At 36.3% G+C, this 25,044-nt stretch overlaps 1 protein-coding gene across 1 annotated transcript in view; it reads right to left on the reverse strand.

Annotated features, from left to right (window-relative positions):
* LOC134531196 (alpha-tocopherol transfer protein-like) overlaps positions 1-23,931 on the reverse strand; it is a 220,357-nt gene extending 196,426 nt beyond the window's left edge. Inside the window, exon 1 of the mRNA XM_063366841.1 lies at positions 23,844-23,931. The gene's annotated coding sequence lies outside the window, so the exon portion shown is untranslated. The remainder of the gene's footprint in view (positions 1-23,843) is intronic.
* Between the last annotated feature and the right edge of the window lie 1,113 nt (positions 23,932-25,044).

Raw genomic sequence — 25,044 nt, forward strand, 5'->3', positions numbered from 1 at the left:
ATTGTCTCCAGAATGTCTTAGGCATAGCTGCTATTTGGCTACTAGTCTAGGAGGCTACGAAGCTACGAGACTAAAGGACTAAAAGTCTACTAGGCTACAAGTCTACGGGGCTAAAAGTCTATGAGGCTACAAGTATACAAGTCTACGTGTCTACGAGACTACTTGGCTCTAACTGCCTTTGACTCCATATAGCTGCTAGAGTTTATTTATCTCAGGCAAAAGGAAATTTTTGTAAGTAGTCCCGATTTTTTCAAACAGATTTCGTCATGTGTTGCATGTAGGTAAATGTTATTTATTTATTTTATGTGGTATGCGGAATGCTCACCAACGATCGCAAAAGAAGGAAGGCTTCGCTAGGCACCAAGGAGAAGGAAGTTCTTTTTGCATTTAAGTGCTTCTCAGCTGTCTCAAGCATACTATTTGACACAGTAATAGAAGTTTTTTGTTTGAATTCCACCTAATAAAAATTTTTTTGTGCTAATTTTGTGGCAGGAATTCATAACTTAAGTTTTAAACAAGATAAAATTGCGTGACTCATTAAGTAAAACAATTTTAATGCAGAGTTTGATTCCTCAATAATAACCAGAAGAACATGAAATAACCACAGGAATGACCAGAAGTACTTTAAGATTCCATAGGAATAATCAGGAGCATATGGAAAAAAATCCTCAAAATATTTTCAGAAATAACCAGGAGCACACGGAGAAAACTAACGCACGTTTATTTAATATCATAAAATCACAGAAAAAATAAGAAGAAAAAAAATGAATGAAATGAATGAATGAACTCAATTCTTGTTCAAAAACGGAGAAGTTCACAAGCTGGTATAATCTGTTCGACAACAACTAATAAGTATCGATGCCGTAAATGCGACAATATTTTCTCAAACAACAGCAATGCTTGAGGACACGAGAAAGAGAATGTGCTAAGAATCTTTCTCGTAAAATATTTGGCTGTAGAAAGTGTCGCAATCAATTGACAATATTATATTAATTTTAAACATCATGTTGTAATGGCCTTTGTGTCTTTAAAGTTTTTAGTGCAATCTATCAACTAAATTATAATAAAATAATAATAATTTACCTTGGAATATACTGTGATATAAAAATAAGGAAACAGGCTTACAAAACTTAGAACCACAGAGGTGACACTAAAGGCCAAAGAAAAGTTAATACCTCATAGCAAACACCGTAAAGACTGTTGATCGGTAAATATATATTAACAAATAAAGAATGCGGTTTCTTCTACAGGCGTGATTCGATTTATTTTACTTCAGTAGTACATATATGAATGGAGCTCCGGTGCCTGGGTTCTGGGTGTGGATTTATGATTGTTTACAATAGTTTTTTCTCCGAACACTATCTTTGATTGTGATGTCATGGTGGCCATCTTGGATAACCGTCACGACCTTTGACCTTGACATTTGACCCGGTAGCCATTTTGGGTCCGTCTGCTTGGATCCGCCATCTATAAATCAAGCATCCCGCTCACTAATGCTGCAATTTTCGTTTCGGCCGCCATCTTGAATTATAATAACATATCAGCCATCTTGGATCTGATTTTACAGCCATTTTTTTTCGATTCTGACATCATAACCGCCATATAGTTTTCGTCTGCTGGAGACAGCCAACTTGGATCATGTCACGGCCGCCATATTATTTTTTTATGTTCCGCTGAAGGTCGTCTTTCTGGATTACGACGACATTGTTTCTGCTGTTTGTTCCTAGCGAGCGCCAGCATCGCTCTGTCTAATCACATAAGATCGATGTTCCATTACCTACCAGAGCTGTTATGATTCTTATCATCATATTTAAATTAGATTTTTATGTAAAATACATTGGAAGCGCTGTGGTTAGAACCACCACAGTAGGTACTGAGTTTTCATAACACAGCTTCCTTTTTTTTTCATTGTGCTTCCAAATGTGCTTCCTTTTCTTTGATTTAGCTTCCAATGGAGCTTTCTTTTCTATGATTATGCTTCTGATTGTGCTTCCTTTTCATTCATTGTGCTTCCGATTGTGCATCCTTTCGTTGATTGTACTTCCTTCCGCTGATTGTGCTTCCGATTGTGCTTCCTTTCGATGATTGAGCTACCAATTGTGCTTCCTTTTGTTGATAGTGCTTCCGATTGTGCTTCCTTTCGTTGATTGTGTTTCCTTTCGTTGATTGTGCTTCCGTTTATGCTTCATTTTGTGATTGTGTTTCAGTTTGTGGTTCCTTTTGTGATTGTGTTCGATGATTGAGCTTCCGATTGTGCATCCATTTTGATGGCTGTGCTTGCGATTGCGCTTCCTTTGGTTGGTTGTGCTTCCAATAATTATTGTTCTTCCTATCGATGATTAAGCTTCTGATTCTTATTCCTTTTTGTTGATTGTGCTTCCGATTGTGCATCATTTCGTTGATTGTGCTTCAGATTGTGCTTTCTTTAGATGATTGTGCTTCCTTTCGATGATTGTGCGTAGTACTATCTGTAGTGACTCTGAATATATTACTATTTCAAAACCTCTTGGTCTTGATAAAATATATTTTAAGGTCTCATGTTCCGTTGGTCTAATTAATTGTAATTGATTTTATGATACATGAGGTCAGACAGTTTGAAGTCTTTGTCTTGACTGGTCGAAATATGTGATATTAGCTGACGACTAAGAAGGTCATGAGGTTCGGAAATGTCTGGTCTATACGTTTGACATTGTACATGACCCGGTCTCGTAGTCTGAAGACGCTTGGTCTTTATGTATGGCTTTGTACATAAAGGGTTTAGAAGTTAATCTAAGTATTGAAAAATTAAAGACTTCCATGTTAGGTAATGGGACAATTTAATTAGTCGGTCAGGTATATTGTCTTGTGTTGTTTTTCTTAGAGTGAATGGTTAATAAACTCCGGGAAAGGTATTGGGAAACAGAATTAAAAAATTATTTCATATTTATTTACACTTGTCGAAAATCAATCCTAAGACAGGATTCCATAGATTAAATCACTAAATTAATTGTAGATTTATTTAATGAATTTTGGAATTTTTTCCGAATTTATAGCTAAATAATTACACAATTTCAAGATGGCATCTAAATGTCAAGATGGTGGGTGCCACAGTAATAATAATGATTACTGCACTCTAGCAGGTAAATTTTAACTAACATGATAGTAACGTCCTCTAGCAGATAGCATGAGTACTATGTGACACAAGTGCTCCTTGTATCGATTACTGGCAATGTCCTCTAGCAGGCAATATATTGTTACGATTTCCCTGCGGGTTCGTAAGGATAGCCCAATTAATAGATTTTATTTCACACACAGTTTTATTTATTACCACTACTTGTCACTTACAATTAATCTTCTAAGATGGCAAATAATTAACTACACTTAAAGAAATGTCTATTCCCCAGTCACTCGTTCCACACACCTCGCTGGGCCGCACCTCTGGCGCAACTCTCGCCGCAGCACCCCTCCTGGGTCTCCGCCGCGGGACTCCGTCGCCACACTCCGCCGCCGCCGTCACACCCTTCACCGAGATCCCACACGACTACTCGCTCGCCTCTTCACTCGGGACTCCGCCGCGCCCGCGACTCTATCGCCCGGAAACTCCCGACTCCACTGAACTCACTCACTCCCTGCCCTGGAACCTTCGTCCAAGGACTTCGCCCGGAAACTCCCGACTCCACTGATCTCACTCACTCCCTGCCCTGGAACCTTCGTCCAAGGACTTCGCCACTCTGCCGCACCCGCGGCACTATCGCCCGGAAACTCCGCCGCGGGAGAACTCCCCACTCAACTCCTCACTCCCTGCCCTGGAACCTTCGTCCAAGGACTTCGCCACTCTGCCGCACCCGCGGCACTATCGCCCGGAAACTCCGCAGCGGGAGAACTCCCCACTCACTGACTCTCTCTCTGACTCTCTCGAAGGTCGGCCCAACCTCCTTAAATAGCCCTTGGGTTCCCATCCAGAACAATCGGGCATGTCTCCGAGATATCGCGCGACCTTCGCCGTCGAAATGCCCAGAAACGCATCGTGAGTCCTCGAAGGACGTGGTGGCTGCTCTAAGAACGCCGATAAAGGCGTCTGAGTCATTTTATTCCGCAGTGCGGCCTCTTTTAAGTAACCCGATCTGAGGCAGGTGCGCGCCGCGACAGTCAGGATGTCGCGAGATAGTATGGCACGAGATACCAGGGAGAGGAAGCAGGTGGAAGGGGCGCAGACAGGCCGAACGAGTGCGGTGATGCCATGCACTGCAGCCAAGCGCGATCGTAACAATATTTTAACTATCGCTCCTGGTAGCGAGTACTGAACACAATATGGAGGATCCAAGATGGTCAAAATGGACAAGGTTAACGGTAAAGGTAAAAGTTCAAGATAAAGGTCAAAAATCAAGTTCAAAGTCAAGGTCAAAGTTCATGGTTAAGGTCTAAGTTAAAGGTCAAGGTCAAAGTTCCAGTTTAAGGCCAAAATTCAAGGTTAAGTCTAATATCAAGGTGAAGTTTAAGGTCAATGTCAAAGGACAAGGTTAAGGTCAAAATTCAATCCCAACAGTCGAGGTCAATGGTATAGTGAACAAAAAATAAAACTAACATTGTGTCTGCAGATTCTAGTAGATGTAAACTGAAGAAAACCAGATGGCGGACATGACGTCATACAAGCTGATGATATATACCTTGGAATTATTGGTGGGAGGTCAGTCTGACTACGACTTCTGTGGAGGAAGGATCTGTCGTCATTTTTTATTTTTGACCTTACCAGGTTTGAACAGATGACTCCAATAGGTAAGTGTGCTTTTAAATATTTTTTTATTAAAATTTGATTTATTAAATTATTTAAAAAATTTAAAACATATCCCGAATTTCTAGCATAAGAAGTACGGATTTTCAAAATGGCAGTCGTAACGAAAAGTGCAACGATTTAGAATACAATATTGCGGACATAACGTCAAGTAAAACGATATCATGATACTTATTCAAGGTGGAGGACATAATGCAACAAGCAATATTTTTAGAAACCAAGATGGTGGGCGTAATGATATGTGCAACTGTATTTTAAATATTTTTATTAAATTTTTGATAAATTCCTTTTTTTAAATTTTAGAAATTTTTAATTTAAATTGGATAATAAATAAATATTTTCTATATGGTGGCAGTAAAGATAATTGCAACAGTTATTTCTTAATACAAGATGGCGGATCTGTCTCAAACAGGCGATTGTATTAATATTGCAAGTTAAAAAAAAAACAAGTACGAATATGTGTGTTATTTTTATATATACCTTATTTATTTCTCAGTCTGTTAAATGTCGCGATGGCCGTGCGGTCAAACGCGTATGTTTTCCAACCTAAAGGTCAGAGCTGCAATGGTTAGAATCACAGCGTTCGAATGTATTTCACATAAAACATTAAACGACCATAAGGACTATAATAGCACTGGTAGATAATGGAACATTGACCTTATGTGATTAGACAGAGCAATGCTGGTGCTCGCTAAAAAAACAGCTGAAACAAAGTCGTCGATATCCAAGATGACAGCCTCAAGCGAAACATAAAAAATCAATTTGTATGCCGTGACATAATCCAAGTTGGCGGTCTCCAGCAGACAAAAGCAAAACGTCGGACATGATGTCAGAATCGAAATAATTGGCTGTAAAATCAGATCCAAGATCCAAGATGGCAGACCCAAAATGGCTGCTGGGCCAAAGCTCAAGGTCAAAGGTCAATGTCACAGTCATCCAAGATGGCCACCATGACATCACAATCAAAGATGGTGGTCGGAGAAAAAACAAATGTAAACAATCATAAATCCGCACCCAGAACCCAGGCACCGGAGCTCCTTTCATATACTACTTATTTCACATGTCCGAAGTGTTACAACAAGAAGATAACTATAAGTTAAGTTTATAACAGATTTAAATTGATCATAGGCCCGCCCGAATATAATCAAACAAATGCATTAGATACAAAATTAATTTTTCCACACTGGCAGTCTGGTTTGTACAGTAGTAATTATAAAAATGTGGCTTTATTTTAATTTCGCATTTTCGATTGAATTGCTGACATCCTTATTATTGCGGAAATGTCCCGCTGTTACTGTTTTGGAACAAAAATGGTCCTGAGTCGTTGTGGAGAATTTGGAAGGTGAAATTCCATAGCCGGATGATTTTAAAAGGGTATTTGTTATTTATGATGCCATGAAGACAATTTGACCGTAATCTCGACTCGAGTTCTTGGACCCTGTCTGAGAACAAGCCAATTCCAAAGGAATTAGCCCTAGCCGGTAGACGGTAATATGTAGCCACAAATTTCCACAAAAAAGAGAATTATTGGGGAAGAGAAATGGGTATCGATATTTCACCAAAACAGGAGATATCTCACCCAGGCGCCTGGGAAACTAGCACTGTGGACACAGAAGCAGTTATAATTACAAAAAAAAACTATTACCTATAACGCTGGCTGACTGTTTACAAAAGTTTAAAAAAAAAACGAGATTTGGAAAAAAATCCCTTGATGAGGCGATTACATCTTAATTGAAGTGGTGAAGTCGAATCTAGCTGAGAGCGATGCAGTCAATCGGAAGTTGTAGCAAGAAGTCCCTAGTATGGCACCTGTAATGCTTAATTAAATTCGGTGCTTCGCTTTGGAAGAAGGAGGGGATACTTCGGCTACAGGGCCAAAAGGTTCCGAAGATGTCCAAAGGAGGGATCGAGAAATACAGGCGCTGTGGTTGGCGCCTGGTCGCACAGCTATCTACTGGCGAATGGCCGAAACATTGACGAAGTAAACTCGCACTTCTCGAACGAGATTACCGTTACTTCAAAAGCATGGGGCTTATAGAGGAGACTGGTGGAGCGCTCTGGTGGCTCGGAAGAGAACGACCGGAGAATGTTTGTTACATAGATCGCTAGAGGGCAGGTGTGTTAAGCAAAAACTCGAATACCTAGGGAAGTAGTTGACAACTCCGCCACAAGAGGTCAGAGATGGTACATTCGAATACCAGTGTCCAGACCTTGAGACAGACCTTCGCTAGCCTATATGTGCTCGACAGCCCTGAAACATTAGAATGGGACATGGCTGAAAGTGCTCACCTAAGGCGAGCTCTAAGAAACGGGCTGACCTGAGAAGCATCAGGCTCAAGCAGTCCTGATCACGAAATCTGGGGTCAATTTCAATCGCCGGTCGTACAGTAAGGCGGGGAAAAGATGAGGCCAGATGCTAGCCTCCCAAAGGATCGGTGAAATCTCAAATAGTGTGCTGGGAACGACTCGAGGAACTAGCAGAACAAAAATTAAGTTGCAGTTTACAGTGAGCTGGACAAGTATAAATTAAAGCTATAAAATTACTGCTGTGATAGTAGCCTAATTTAAAATTAAAATTTTAAAATCTTACCGAAAATCACTATTAGCGGCACAACTTGAATACATGCAAAGGCCCTGCTGCATTGCAGAAATTAAAGGTTTTTATACAACAGCGAATGATTAATATGTATAAGAGTACACCAGGAATTGGTACAACTGCAGTAACATAAGAATCTGGTTCAGGTTCACCTTCAATGCCTAGACATCCTTGAAGCTTCTGCGATATGACATTTGCATTTAATCATGATGTACGGAGACACGAGAGGAGTAAATGTACGAAGAATCCTTCCTGCATTAAGTTATGCTGAGATGAGTGCCATGTATGGTTTACTCTAATGTGTAATATGGGAGGACAGGCGAAAAACTGTAAAGGTTAAGTCCGTGTGCCTACTATTGTATAATTACCGGCAGACCTTTCGTCTCCTCAGTTTATGTTGGAGACTCGTGAGCGTAGAAGCAAAAAAAAAAACGGATGTGCAGCTACCGATATCTATGATGTCTGGATGTGATACTAAACCCAAGACTGTGTTCGGTGCATTACAGTTGAATGATAATGGGTTCTACTTGGTGCAGTCTGCGTTTAGTCGAACCTGTGTAAAACTACTATTATCTAAATACTATTAGTGAGTCGAAAGACATTAGTACTTTTCTTGACGATATCATGCAGGACATAATCAATCAGTTACTGATGGTGTAGCAACAAATGGTCCTTTCATATATAACTTGTGGTTGGACTATATATATGGTAAGCCGTATCCATTCGAGAAAAAAGTGAAGAATTATGCTTTCAAGACATCTGCTGCTGCAATTTACAGTTCGGACGATGTGAAGCAGTCAGTTAAACCACTGTGTCTAGAAACTTTGTCAAGAAGGGGAAGACTATTTCAGTAAAGGATCTGGTTGGTCTTTGTCTAATATAAACCGATTGGAGCTGAGAATTAGTCATTACACTCAAATGCAGGACTGAATGTTTATTAGATTGTTAACTTTCGCAATTGTTTCTATAGTACAGTAGAAATTACATAATATATATTTTTTGTAATTTTGTGGTGTTTTATTTCTTGAACATGTTACTTTTTATTTAAATTATTGATCAAGTATCGGAACAAGATAATACATTTATTGCAAATTTATTTAATGATTTCTGGACTTTTCCCCGAATTTATAGCTAATTAATTATGCAATTATAATATGGCACCCAAATTTTAAGATAGTAGGTGCCTTAGTAATAATAAATTAAAACTGCACTCTAGTGGACAGAAATTAATCTAACATGTAAGTAGCGCAGTCTATCAGACGAAGACAGGATAGTTGCCAACAATTGACGAAAACAAAATGGCGGACATGTCATACTAGCTGGCGATATATATATACCTTGGCATTTGTGATGGGAGGTCATTCTGCCTGTGGCTTCAATGAAGGAAGGATCTGTCGTCATTAATTTTATTATTGCCCTCGCCGGGTTCGAACGTAGGACGTTAGTGCGTGTTTTATAACAATATTTTATTAAAATTTGAGTATATTATTTTTTAATAAATTTTATATTTTTCCCATTAAAATTTGTTAATAATTACCGATTATCCAAATGGTGACCGTAATGCCATAATCCAAAATGGCTGTATGTTTTTATATAAAATTTAAATTTTTTATAAATTTTAAAATTTCTCTCCATTTTCTAGTTTAAAAGTAATGGATTTTCATGTTAGCGGGGCTCAACGATAAATTCAACAATCTAGAATCCAAGATGATGTCCGTGACGAATCGTGCAACGATATTTAACTGAAGTTAGATTAATTACGTATTTTTAGATTTAAAATTTATCCCTTATTTCTAGCATAAAGATTTACTGGTTTCAATGATAGCGGCCATAACGATAAGTGCAATGATCTAGAATCCAAAATGGTGTAATGATTTTTATTTCATGAATTTTTTATGGTTTTAAATTTTTTTCCTTAAAATCTGATAATAATTACGGAAATTTTAGATGGCTGCCTAAACGAAAAATTGCAACAGTTTCATCATAATCCATGATGTCGTCAGAGGCTTATCGGAGGCTGTATATATGGATTCCTAAACTACAATATGAATACTTTTAGGCGTTGGAATTTTTAAGGACAAATACAGGGCCTATTTCTTTAAAAGGGGAATTTTTGTTTGGAAAATGGGAAATTTTTAGGACTTTTGTGTGATTTTGAGTATTTTTTAATGTGTTGAAAGGGTATTTGACGCCAAATACGGCCGTCGTGACGTCACAATCCAAGATGACAGTTCGGCTCCACCGCTCCACAGCCTGAAGCTTTTGCAAGGAGCCCATTTTATACACTATTTTATTAATATTTTTTAATTACACACATTCAGTTCAGCTTAAGGTTGGTATTTAAATAAATGCGTTTTTATATTTTCAGTGCACTGAGAAAAAAAGCCATAGTTGAAAAGAGGACCAATTCCAGGTAAACTTATGAAAATAAAAATACCTTGTAACAAAAATGTGTACCCCCTAGGGCCTTTTTGCTCAATATCTATTTTCTAAATGGGTAACAATCTCGTTCGGTTTGTCTAACCATCTACATATCACCCTGAATGGTGGAATATCAGTAGAAATTGCTAAAGATAAAAAATGGCATGAAAATGGCGGGTGAAGCCGAGCTTAAGGCCTTACGAAATCAGTTCGAAAGAGACTACTGCAATCAGCTAATGGTGCGCTTAACTCGCCTGCAGCACAGAATAACGAGGACCATCTTTATTGCTACATGAGTTTCAAATCGAGCCTCATGTATTTCATGCTGCACATTCATAACATATTGGTCGACTTCAATGGAAACTCGCAATTAATTATGTTATACAGACTTCAAGTGACTGTTGTTAACGAATATCGTGAACTTGTGTCGAGAGACAGGAGACAGTAAAGAAACATCACACTTTTATTGAAGTGTGGTTGTAGAGAAAAAAACATAAATATGAGTAAACAGAATGTGTAAGTTGTGAAATTTTAATGCAGCTCAGAAAGTTATACCATGCCTTTTAAATTGGTTTATTACTATTTTTTTTACTCCGTTTAAACAGTCTATTCAGTCTATTTCAGGTCATTAATTTTATTATTACTTAACACAGTTAAACTTATAGGCTTTTTAAATGGGTTTAACTTTTCAGAATTTAATATTTATAGCATGATTTTGATATTTATATAGTGTAAAATTATTAGTAATTTTTTCAAATAAATTAAAACAATACTTTTAAGTTTCTAACGCATTACCTTTAAACATTAAAACTTTCTGTTGCCTTTTTATCTTTACCTTAAATATATATTAAAAATTTAATTTTATATATTAACTATTAAAAATTTACAAATAATATTGTAATCTTTTTATTTTGTAAAATTAAAAAAAACTATAAAAATGTGCAATTTAACAGTGTTTAATACAAATATAAAATAATTATCTGGGTTGGGAGGCATTTCACTCTGGCGATAGCCGCTTGGCTCCATTGCTTTTTCAGTTGCCTTCGATGCAGGTGCTTAGTTGCAATACTCGTAACTTCAGGCTTCAACACGCACATTGTATATATTTAATGTCACGCGCGAACAAACAGGCAGGCGTTTGGAGCGCTGTCATCGTTAGTGGTTATAAAAAAGTGGAACATTTGTTTCATTAAAACTATTTTGCTTCTGCATTATATTGACTGGAGTTAATTTTATCTAATGAAATATTCCGTTTCAGCTTTGCATAATACGATAGACATATGTTTTACAAATATACTATTTTTGTAAGGTAAGGGATTATCGTTCACAAAATGTTTATCATACAATTTAATAAAAACGTAAGTTACTCAGGTTGCTGTTAAAATTTTTAAAAGATAATAAAAATGTGTATGTTTTATGTATTTTTATTTTAGCGTCATTTATTTTTAATTTGGTTTTAATAGGGAACTTGAAAACAATTAGTAATTAATATAAAATTAATTTTTCTTGAATGATTTTGCGAGATCTTTTATTTTCTTAAAAAATGAACAAATTATAATTTTAAAATGGTTATATTCATGTTGACCATTTTCTGATGTCCGAAGTTCAAATAACTCATAGAGAAACAAACAAACCATAAATAAACAGTCCACTAGATTAATCACTTCTCTGTAACTCTGTGTAACTTACGGTATTACCCAGCAATCACGGAGCAGTTGTGTTTCGAAAGCAACACATTATGGAGGGAAATTTGATAATGAGTAGTGGTTTTTGGTAGGTTTTCGAAAAAAATTACTTCTTGTAGGACTACGGCTTGATATTTTGGTGTTGAATACTTGCCATTCTTTAGTATTTAAAGATTTTGTTTTATTATCATGCTTTTATATATTTTTAAGACACTGATTGAATTCAACTTCGATATAAAATATTTTTGTTGATGGCACACATCGTTATTAAACAGTCATCTGTAGTTTACTTTTCCTAATCAAATGGAACAGTATTTCTTAATATATTGAAGTTTTTTATTATTTTTTTAATATTCGAAGATTATAATATATAAGGCAAAATCCTAACAACTGGTGAGCCATCAAGCCGCAGTCCCTCTAGAAATAAACTGTACCAAAACCTGCCTAGCACCATCACTTAAACGCACATAAGTGAAGTTTGTATTAAAACAAATATATATATTTCAGAATTTAGAAAAATTTCCAGTCAGTAAACTAATATTTCAAAAAAATATGTACAAAAAGACATAATGTTATTGCAGAATATTACATTTTTATGAAATTATTTAAGTGACAATTGTCATAATTTTACAAGGACAGATAGAATTTCCTTAAAACTTAAAAATCTTAATTTAAAATTTAAAATTTTTCCTATTTACATCAAAGAAAAAAATTACTATCGGTACCTGTTTTGTATAAAAAATATAAGTTTATCCCTATGCCTTGGTGTGCTGGTAGTTAAAATGTGGTAAAAATTGTTTTTCTAATCTAAGTTATTTACACGTAATTATAAAAAATGAACGCTAATTTATTGCTTATTTTTATTAAAATACGGACATTGTGTTTTGAATGATATACGGCTAGATTCCCCCTTATTTAAATATGAAAATATATACTTTGAAAACAAAACAGAAATATGAATTGCATTTCAAGTAAAATAAATTATTTCAAATAATTAAGAACAATAGACCTAATAGTTTTAAGTTTACAAAGCTTATACCTTAGTTTCAAAGTAAGGTAAAGGATTAATTTTTTGATTGCAAAGATATGCAATATTAATATTCCGTACTCAATAGATACATAAAACCAAAATTAACCTGGAACCTTTTTGAATCACATATAATAACACTTATTATATGTATTTTTTTTGCTTAAATGACAGAAATAAGTATGTGAATACTTCCTACGTACAAACCTTAATCTATTTATCTGATTCAGAAATTAAGATTCAACAGAAAACATTTAATCGCTAAATTATTTTAATCAATATTGCATCGAATATATGTCGGCTAACAATTTCTTGTGTTACTACAGTGTGATGAACGCTACGCTATCTCTACATTTCAATCTTAACTAAGGATTGTCAAAATTTTAAAGAGTATTTTTTAAGTTATAATTTTTATGACTATAAATTAAAACATAATATATTAAAGTATAGTTGTACTAGTATAAGGTTCAGTTTGCTATGGCCATACACCTATAAATATAGTACATTCCCCGATGTTCCTTAAAGTTAATATTTGTAAATGAATCACGTGAGTTTGCCATGTTTTCGAGGTTACTGAGACTTCAACTGATGGCAGCACCGTGTTAACACATTTATCTTCCAATCGACTTCCGTTCCATTCAAGAAATCACTCCTATCAAATGCCGTATATTCAGAGCTAAGACGTTAACATAAAAAACATAAAAAAATTACATAAACAGATTCTGCTAGCTTGTGAACTTCTCATTGTTGAGCCAAGATAGAGTTCTAGTACAAGCCAGAATTTTATGTATTTTTTGTAATTTTTTTTCAATTTAAATTTTTTAATTAATTTTTTTTTACATTATTTTATTACATATTTTTTATTTATGATATCAAAGAAAAGTGAGAAGGTTTTCTCCGTGTGCTTATGATTATTCTTGTCAGTATTATGATGGTATTCTCGGTGTGCTCCTGATTATTCTTGTGGTTTATTCACGTGCTTCTGTCTATTCTGAGAAACCGCTCTCTGCATGATGGATTTTTTTACCTAATGAGTAATGACATATTATTTGGAGTTACATTTAATTCCAGAATTTTTGCTAGTAAATCAGCATTTGTAATTTTTTTACAAGGAGGAATTAAAAAAAAAAAAAAAACAATCATTACTCAGTCAAATAATGCATCATGAGACATCTGTGAAGCAATAACATGCAAGACGAACTTCCTTCTCTTTGGTGTCTAGCAAAGCCAACCTGCTTTTGCGATCGTTAGTGAGTATTCCGCATCCCACATAAAAGAACAAAATAATATTTACCTATAGACAACATGTAGTTTCATCTGTTGACAATAATCGATACTACTTTAAACAGGTAATTTTGCATTAGATAAGTTAACTCTAACCACTGAATGGTGCTATTGTAGTCATTTAGAGCCAAGTAGTCTAGTAGCCACGTAGCCTCGTGTCCTGTTAGCTACGTAGTACTGTAGCCTCGCAGTCTCGTAAACTTGTGTTCTGGAAGCTTCGTAGTCCTATAGCCTCGCGATCACGTAACCTTGAAGACTCGCAATCGCATAGTCTCGTAACCTCATGGCTCGTAGTCACGTAGTCATGATTCCTTGGAGCTACGTAGGCTTGGAGCTAAGTAACCAAGTAGCCTTGTAACCTTATAACATAATGCTGTTGGAGCGGAAGGAGTTGTTGGAGCTATTGGAGCATTTTTTGCTGTTGGAGCTTTGGAACCATTTAGAGCTGTTGGAGCATTTAAGCTTTTTTGAGCTTTTGGAGCTGTTGGAGCATTTGGAGCATTTTGAGCTTTTGGAGTTGTTTGAGCGTTTGGAATTGTTGGAGCATTTGGATCATTGTGGCATTGGAGAACTGGAGCATTTGGAGCTTTCGGAGCAGTTGGAGCAGTTGGAGCTTTTGTAGCTGTTGGAGCTGTCGGAGCATTTGGAGCTGTTGGAGCTTTTGTAGCGGTTGGAGTATTTGGAGCATTGTAGCATTTGGAGCTGTTGGAGCAGTTTAAGCTGTTGGAGCTATTGGAGCATTTGGAGCTGTTGGAGCATTGAAGGTTTTGGAGCATTTGGAACTGTTGGAGCATTTGGAGCTTTTGGAGCATTGTAGCATTGGAGCATCAGGAGCTGTTGGAGCTGTTGGAGCTTTTGGAGCTGTTGGAGCGTTTGGAGCAGTTGGAGCTGTTGGAGATATAAGAGCATTTGGAGCTATTGGAGCATTTGAAGCGGTTGGAGCTGTTGGAGCATTGAAGCTTTTTGGAGCATTTGGAGCTGATGGAGCATTTGAAGCTGTTGGAGCTTTTGGAGCTGTTGGAGCGCTTGGAGCTTTTGGAGTCAATGAGTGATGCAGCCAATGACTATTGGAGCCAATGACTTATGGAACTACAAACTGATTGATTCATAGACTGATGGAGACATTATATCCTAACTTAACATTGACGATCGCATCTTAACGAGTTGAATGTACGTGCGAATGTACCTCATTTCGTTAAATTAACTTCGTTTTGTAGAATGTGCTTCCTTTTGATTGACGGTGTGTCCAAAATTTGCTGCCTTTTTGTTGATGGTGCTTCCAAATGTGCTGTCTTTTTGTTGATGGTGCTTCCAAATGTGCTGTCTTTTTGTTGATGGTGCTTCCAAATGTGCTGCCTTCTTTTTAAAGGTGCTTCAAAATGTGCTGCCTTTTTGTTGATGGTGCTTCCAAAATTTGCTGCCCTTTTTGATGGGATTCGTGGTCCTCCTGTAAGCGAATAAACATGTTACAATGGTTTAATTTAATATAATTAGCTGACGATGAGGAAAGTTATGCGATTGGGAAATAACTGGTCTATACGTCTGACATTGTTTATGACAGGCTTCGCGGTCCGAAGACGATTGGTCTATATGTATGAAAGGCTTTGTACATGAACGGTTTAGAGGTTTTTCTAAGTATCAAAAACTAGACTTTCATGTTAAGCTTATCGGCAACGTATTTAATTCGTCGAACATTGTCGTATATTTTCTTGAGTTGTTTTTCGTAGAGTGAATGATTGATAAACTCCGCACTCTAAAAAAAAAATTGTACTTTTACAAGGGAAATTCTTGGAAACCCTGTTGCCAAGGATATTTCTTGCAAAACTACAAGGCAGAGCCTTGCAAAATCGCACATGGTACAAAGCTCTGCCTTGTAGTTTTACAAGTAATATCCTTGGCAACAGGGTTTCCAAGGATTTTCCTTGTAAAATATACAAAAATTTCTTTTAGTGCGCGAAAGGTAATGGAAAACAAAATATAAAATATATTTATTATTTAGTTACACTTGTCACTTATCAAGAAGCAAACTGTTGACAGGAATCCATCGATTCAATATGTAAATAAATAAGTTATTTTTTCGGTGAATTTTGGATTTTTTCCCGACTTTATACGTCAATAAATACAAATATCCAAGATGTCAGTCGTAATGGCTTATAGGATGATGCTAGTAGATTATTTTAAGTTTCTTTATGACTTTGATCATGATTTTTTAAAATTATAATTTTTTTACACAAATATTTTTTTACATCGTGCAAGGATTGAACCAAGAACAGGAATCGTTATAATCAATCATTACTTTAATGAGTTAATTTTTGATGAATTTGTGATTTTTTCCCGAATATCTAGCTCAATAATTACACGATTTCAATATGGCACCCAAATTCCAAGATGGCGGGTGTCACAGTAAAATAATAAATGATAACTGCACTCAAGAAGGTAAAACTTAAACAAGTATGATGGTAATGTACTCTATAAGACGAGTACACACAAGATTGAGTCCTCCAGCTGACGAAAACAAGATGGTGGCAATGACCTCTCGCAGGTGGTAGCTCCTGGTAGCATGTACAGAACACAAAATGTTGGATCCATTATGGTCGTCAAGGTCAAAGTCAAATTTCAAGTTCAAGGTAAAATTGCAAGGTCAAGGTCAAAGTTCAAGGTCAAGGATAAATTTAAAGGTCAAGGTCAAATTTAAAGATCAAGGTCAAATTATAAGGTCAAGGTCTAATTTCAAGACCAAAGTCAAATATCAAGGTCAATGTTCAAGGTCAAGGTCAAAGTTCAATGCCTACAGTTGAGGACAAATGTATGGTGAACATAAAATTATACTTACATGGCATCAGCACACTATAGCAGACGAAAACAAGATGGTGGTCTCCAGCAGATGAAGACAAGATGGTGGACATGACGTCATACCAGCTGAAGATATTTATACCTTGGTAATTGTGGTGGTAGGTCAGTCTGTAGGTAGCTTCTGTGGAGGAAGGATCAGTTTTTTTTTCTTAGTGGTTTCGAACCAAGGACGGAAATCGATCTAATCAATCAGTATTCTGATAAATTAATTTTTTAAAGAATTTTGAACTTTTTTATTTAAAATCGGGTAATAAATAAAGATTTTCAAAATGGCGTCTGTAACGATTATAAATTGATACAGTGGTGATAATTAAAAATGTCGGGTGTGGTGTAAGATGTTTTTATTACTTTTTATTGAGTATTTTTTAAACATATTAATAAATTACTGGTTTACTCTCTCCGGAAATCGTTTAAATAACTAACCATTTGCAATAGGCAATTTTAAAATATTTTTTTGGAATTTTTTTGGAAATTGTAGCATAATAATTACAGATTTTCAAATGGCGACCGTAACGATAATTGCAACAGTTACGTCTTAATAGAAGATGGTGGTTCTGTCTCGAACAGGTGATGGTATTATTAATTCAAATTAAAAAAAAATTACGTCAGAATATGCATGTTATTTTAATATATACCTACATTATTTAATTCTCAGTCTGGTAAATGTCTCGATGGCCGTGCGGTTAAAGGCGTATGTTTCCCAACCTAGAGATCAGAGCTGCGATGGTTTGAATCACAGCGCTTCCAATGTATTTTGCATAAAAATTTAATTTCATATGTCGATAAGGACCATAATAGCTATGGTAGGTAATGGAACATCGACATTATGTGATGAGACAGAGCGACGCTGGCGCTATCTAGGAACAAACATCAGAATCAAAGTCGACGGTATCCAAGATGGTGGCAACCAGTGGAACAGAAAATAAATCAAGAGCGATGCTGGCGCTCTCTAGGAACAAACAACAGAAACTAAGTCGACGGCATCCAAGATAGCGGCATCCAGCGGAACAGATATAATCAATATGGCGACAATGACGAAAATTTCATCAAGAGTGAGTGGGGTGCTAATTTAAAGATGGCGGATCCAAGATGGCGGAACCAATATGGTCGTCGGGTTCAAGGTCAATGTCAAAGATTAAGGTAAATATCGCAGGTCAAGGTCATGGTTATCCAAGATGGCCGCCGTGACGTCATAATCCAAGATGGCGGTCGTCACCTCTGTCGCCTCACCCTGGTGCCTGGCACCGGAGCCCCATTCCTACACTAGTATTATTAAATTTAAGTGTTCTTTTTATAAATCTTTTTTTAATTTTGCGCCTCAGGTGCCTTACGAATGACTATGCTTATAATTACTAAAACATTCTTATAGCTCAGAAAGTTTATCTCTAAACGAAAAACAGTGAAAATGTTTACTTTTGTGGAACTCCAAGTTTGAGTCACTAGGAATCGTTTTATATTATTTTGAATTTTGTACTTATACCCTTCCGAAAATCTATGTATTTATTTTTTAAACTAGCTGCCCGTCCCGGCTTCGCACGGCTACACTAATGGAAACAAATTAAGCCACATCTCTCATTTACAGTAATGGTAAATAAAAAAAAAATTCAGTGAAAATTTATTACAATGCTGTATAATGTACCGGAGAGAAAATGAATAGCATAGATGGTTTCCCGACTCGTGCACGCAACGAACAACTGATGTACCCGTTCTTCGCTACGGCAGTCTACAGGCAGATCACTCTTGCGCCGCTCATTATACATGCCCCTCCCAGTGGGTACGCCACTGCCGCGCGATGCCCGTTGCCATGGAGACGCAGAAGGCATGAACAATGCAAAATCCCGTTCTCATGCAGACAAAGTACCCACTGTTGCGTGGTTTTAACCAACCATGGGATCTAATTTTCGGAAATATCATCCTGCGTAACCTAATGAACATTACTGTGAAGTTTCAAGTCTGTAAAATATATATACTTGAAAAAAAGGCCAATTTTTGATATTTAAAGTACCCGCAAAATTTTGACGGTGATCAGGACTGCACTAACAATGAAATAGTCGTTGAGATAGAACATAGAAATGAATGAAGCATCAACTAAGCAAAAGACGTTGCCATGGTGATTTCCTACCAAAAACTGGAAATGATGATATATTACGCCCCCGAAACTCCCCTTGGGATTAGATTTCCGCAGAATCCGTTCTTAGTGAGCGTCTACATCACAAAATAAGTAACTATGCAAAATTTCAAGTCAATCGGGTGTATAGTTTTAGAGATCTCGTGATGAGTGAGTCAGTGAGTGGTATTTCGCTTAATAAATTTCTAGCGCCTGCGGCATTGTCAACACACACTTCGTACGTGTACTGCATGTTGTATCTAAACCCCTCTAACGTATTTTATTCTTAATTGGACTTTTAGTAAGGATCCCTAACGTTATTGAAAATATAATATAGCCTATAGCCTTGCTCGATAAATGTACTATCCAACACTGAACGAATTTTTCAAATCGGATCAGTGGTTCCTGAGATTAGCGCGTTCAAACAAACAAACAAACAAACTCTTAAGCTTTATAATATTAGTATAGATATGCTTATATCTTTGAAGTTTATAATTTTATTAAAAAATCTTTGGTATGTTTACATGGCCAAAAGTTATTTTTGCCTTATATACTGTTTCGTAGTTACTATCTTTTGAATTTTTATTTTATTCTTCTTTTTTGATTACTTAATTTACTGTTGCTAAAAAAATTTTCTGTAAATAGCAAATTATCATTATATATACATATCATAAATAATTTCAATTTGCACAACATTAAAATTTTTAGTTTAATAAAAATAAAATGTTTGTTATATAGGCGCCTTACAAACTCCTATTTAAACAATAAAGTGATACAATGACGTTCTATGTAGGTATATTTCTAAAGTTATGTATTTCAGTTTCAATTTAAAACTTTTTCGCATTTTGCAAGTACTTACTAAGTGGTGTGTAATAATACGTACAAATGTAAATAGACCCATGTATCATTGTTTGCTGCTTCTTATGTTGACCTCCATGATTAAGAAAATATTTGATTGAATAAATAACACTTTTGTTTATGTAAACCCAATTTATGATATTGTATGATCGTCTAGGCAGTATTTGAGTTTTTTTTTTTTTTTTCGAAAACTTAGATGACGACCTACAACTTTTGTCAGCACTTTTTTTAAATTTTGAAGCTTACATTTTACCATCTGGCGTGGTACTTTATCCTCAAATTATCTTTCTTTTCTGAAAACCACGGTGGCAACAAATTTCTACATGTTAGAAATATTCACACGAGACTTCAACGTAACTATTTCACTAATGAAGATTCAAATGAGAATTGGTTATTTTCAATTTGTCAAGTAAGCTCCTTATAATAATTTAAAACAACGCCTGGGCAATATTGTGCAATCGTGCGTGAAATTGTCCGAAACACACCATTAGTGATTGTTTAGTGGCTATCAAAACACATTTGAAAGAAATGTTACGAGGTTATAGCTAAATACAACATCAGGACGGAGTATCTCAAAGAAAATGTTACAATAGAAATAAGGATAATCATATCTTGAGGAGATGGATAACGCTATCTAACAAGTGTAGCCAAAAAATTTCTTATCGCACATTATCTGTCTAATCGAAATTTTGATCGCAGTGAACTGCGTGTGTAGTCACTCATCAACTCAGAATCAAGTTTGTCAAAAGAACATTGAAAATAGTTTTTTTTTATAAAATTCAGGTTCGAATGTTTCTAGGCGGTAAAAAATTATAATTAATTTGTGACTTCAGAGTAGTGTTGAAATTAAACGCAACTACAATCTTTAATATTTAACTTTGTAGTTAATGTCAACAAATTTGTTTCCAATAATTTTTTTTATTCTAGAATTTCACAAATAAGAATGATTTTCTTTTTCAAGCGCAATATCAAAACACATTCGTATAGAAGAGAAGTATTTATTAAGATAACTAGTATCGGCAATGTTACGTTATCGAGAACGGTCATTGAAACTAATAAGCGGTGAGTTACTTTTACCTGCAGCCTACTACATTAGAGTCTTCAACAGAACTCAAGAGTGATTCAATGAGGAAACGACCCTGCGAGGTGGCGAAATAAAATAACAATTAAACTCGTGGATTATAATCCTGGCGAAGTCCTATGTTTTGAACTTTTGTGAAAGATCTAAAACTAATTGTTTACCTTCGTTGACCTCTTTCTTTCTCCGTTATTATGAGTTGTGTTATTGTTTGTTCCCTTCTTTAACAACGGTGTCCACGAGACGGTAAAAAAAAAGAGACACTGCTCATAAATAATATGCAGTCATTATGTTCTCACGTGTTGTTGCTTAACTGAAATTAGTTTTAAAATCTTTGAGAATAATTATGTTGGAACCTTTTTTTCCTTAAAAATGATTTCTTCTGTTACAATTAGTTTTCCTTTGTTTGCGTTATTTTTTATGTTTGGGAAACGTAAGTAGCTACAACTGTATCGCAACTGTATCACAAAATCTGGATAAATATTTGGTCTCTTCCAATAAAAGCTCAAATGTATTCAGATATCTTCATATACTTCTATATTATAAGAATACAATTGAACACTAAAATTATTTACTTAATGTATTATTTATAAATAAAAAATTTTAACATACTTTTTTTTTTAGTGTGGAAAAGTACTGCGAATGGATTTTTTTTAATTATATGATAAATATAATAATATATATTTGAGAAACGAAATCTTGTAAGGAAAGTCCTAAAGCAGTTTTAAAATAAGGTTTTTAACGCTTTATACATATAATTTGAACATCCCTGAAATACAGTTTGTTACCAGTTGAATTTTTGAAAGCATTGTGATCGCTTATTTACTGACACCTGCGAGCTCATGGGAGAGGTTCTCCCAACTGAAGGCTTCAGTAGCTGTGTCCTGCCGTCGCCAGCAATATGCCATTCCATTCCCACACGTCGCTTTTGCCATCTCTTCTCCCGCGCCAGAACATTCCCGGACACCAAGCGGGAACATTTTGTAATTGTAAAGTCAAACTAAGTACACTGCGCAAATTTTATCTACTTTATCTATAACATCAACGTAGGAAACAGGCCAGAAACATATTTAGTAGGTAACATTTATGACCAAACGCGTGTTTCAGAACCGCGCGGCCAACTCGAAAGAGGTGGCGCTACACACACAATGAACAAACAACATATAAAAATAACACGATTACACTTTGCCAGCTCTATGTGTTTTTTGTGCCCACTGTAACACCCTAAAACTGAATGAACATGGTAGACAAATCATGGAGTGCTCCAACAGCAGCTGTCCGGCTCATTTTCTTGAATTAGCATCTCCCTCACACATCCACCTGCCGTGGCCGGCAGATTTGTCATTGCCTTATCAGGTTTATAACACTCCGCCGCCAAGCGATAACCATGACTGCTACCCATCTCTCCTTGTAGTGTGTAATCAGAACTTCCTTCCAGACAGATTTGCAGGTACAAAGTTACCGTGGCCACGACTGTAAAAGTTATATGAGCATATCGCATAACTTACATTCCCAGACTTGTATTTTTTTCATGCCATCAGGGTAGATCCACATATTAAAATATCTTGAAATGTAACCGATCCCGTCTGTTGCCCAGACCCCAGGGATTTTCCCCCCTTCCCCGCGATGTCCACGCTAGTTAGTAGTCGCTTGTTGTTATTTCAAATACCTCTGAAAACCCTGCGAGAATAGTAGAGAGAAATAACAATCCATTTCACCCTGCTTCCAGTTGGTCGCGTGCATCAGTCTCTATTGATTTGGCCAACGAGATTTTAAAATGCATTCTCTAAAGGGGTTAAAAAGGGGATGAAAGTTTTTATGGAAGTTTGTAATTTTTGAAGTTAGATTGGGTGTTTACGTTTCTGTTTATAAATAAAAGTTAATTGTTTCAGCTTATATATATATACATCATACTCAAGCTTGCTTAAGGCGATGAACAAGAGATGGAGACCTGGGAGCCACCCCCCCCCCCCCCCACGTTCGGCAATAAAAAAAATTGCCAGACATGGAATTCTAGTACTTATTTCAGAAAACATAGAACAATATTGAATACCCTGCTGATGGAAACCCAAGCGTAGGATATCTAATATATAACAGGCATAGTGAGGATACCAACCTGATATCCATATTTCAAAACTATTTACCTACCAAATGTCATATTATGAGATAGCTAAATTCATTATTTTGAACAGAATTATTTTTAAAATAATTTAGATAATGTAGAATGCAAAACTTGGGTTATTACAAGTTCTTGGGAAAATAAACTGAAAGTAATTTTAAAATATTCACCAAAAAATTATTCCTTTCAAATAAAGATTAATTAAAAATTTCAACCATCATATGAGGCTGGAAAACACATTTAGTGACTCCTGTAAGATGTAACTAATTGAAATAATGTTATAATCATTCCAATGGACTGAATTATGTATTAAAAATATTATATCAATTATATACAAAAATAAAGTGTATTAATAGGCCTACATATTTGCTTAAAGACAAATATGTGTATTCCAGTAATCAGTTAATTAAAAAAGGGAAAATATTTCCAGTGATGAGGTTTGAACCACTTAGAAAAATAACCTATAATTTCACAACCCCGCGCTTTGACGCCGCGCTACCTAAAAAATTGAAACTTACGAAGGAGACTATGTTTTATCAAAAGTGTAATGTCAGTAATGCTGCAGTAGTCCTTGCAGTCAAACATCTCACAAAAAAACATGGTTTACTGAAACAGCACACACTACCATGTCCCTGAAGCTTGTTTACTTTTAAAGTGTGCGAAACTATCTATGATACTGTAACTACCAAGCAGTGTAACCAAGTACATTTTGAGAAATTCTTCGAAATAAGCATAAACTTACCATTAAAGTTATACTCCACCATATACAGTGAAGTTACCAAGCCGTGTTACCAATAACAGAGTTATGAATTCCTTGAAAAAGGCACAGGTAAATAAATAATTAATAATACGAAAAAAATTTCCGGTACATCCTTTCACAAATGTATTAGTGTTGGTATGGATAAACAGCAATCGATGTTATCTGCAAGGTTCGTTTCTGGACTGAAGGGCGGGTGGGAGGAGGGTTAGTATGTATACAAAAATACAATTAGGGTTTGGCGATGTGATAAGAGACACGCAGGGAAGCAATGAGCCGTCACGTGCCTGCGGAGTCCCGGTGAAGCGAGGTGCCGGCTGCTGCCACGGGCTGCTCGCTGCGACGTGCCTCGGCCGTGGCTGCGGCGCTACTGCCGGCACTGAGGCCAGCCGCTTACAGCCGTGCCGCAGCCTTCGGCCAACCTCGGCCGTGATCGGCTACCCTCGACACTCCCGCCCGACGTCGCTGACCAGGAGCACGAGCTGAGTCTGTTTAGATACCGTTCATTTACTGCGATTTTTGTTGCTAACCTTCCAGTATAGCTGTGGTTCGACAAGACTATTCTCGTGCGGAACATAATCCACTTACTGTTAAGTGCCAGTCGCAAACTAGTGTTGTGCTTATTGTAGGAATTACAAGTGCGGGTTTCTGGGAGGTTTTTTTTTTTTTTGTGGAGTAAACATTAATTTCCATGAAGCTCATATCTGATGAGTTTTGCTTTATGACTGAGTCCTAGTGTCATATTTGCAGTAAGTCAAAACAAAACTTTGACAAATCACATAAAAAAACAAAACATAAAGTTTCACATCATGTATTGCACTGTGATATTTGCTATTATCGAAAATGCCTGCTTTGTCCGGACAGGTTTACGACGATGGACGACTATGTACTATATTAGGCCGAATGATTTTCCTGTCATAAAATAGCCATTAAAATTTTCTACTGAATAAGATTTATATGTTTGGAAGAAGAAAACGTAAAAAGACGAGGCTTGCTAGTTTGTTGCATGGTGGTCCAAATACACTTGTAAAAACAGATGGTTAATTTGGGTCAGAAAGTAAATACAAGAGACACAGGAAAGGGCTAGGAACTAATAAAATTAACAGTCACTGCCCTTAAAAAATTGAGGTAACATTACACACATAAAATAAATTCAAAGCTCTAATCTATAAAACATTTGTTGTCCACCAGTCTGGTCTTTCGAGGCTCTCCAAATCTGAAAAGCGTGACATTGCAAGTAAGGAAGCTTTGAAAATTTCATTTGACATTACACTCGATGAGTTAGAGATTCTATTACCCGCGACCAAACAGGAACGCACACGCTGTTAACAAGGAAAGACCTCTTCGACTGCGCGAGTGCTGAACCGTGCATTGACGCGGTAGAAGCAGTGTGTTTCGACGTCTATGGCAGAAGAGACGATGTGGGGCGACGAGGTAGGAATGTCCAGATCGGCGATGGCCAACTTCACTCTTTCCGAGGACCAGACC

This window comes from Bacillus rossius, chromosome 3, assembly GCF_032445375.1.
Source record: "Bacillus rossius redtenbacheri isolate Brsri chromosome 3, Brsri_v3, whole genome shotgun sequence".
Lineage (NCBI taxonomy): Eukaryota > Metazoa > Arthropoda > Insecta > Phasmatodea > Bacillidae > Bacillus > Bacillus rossius.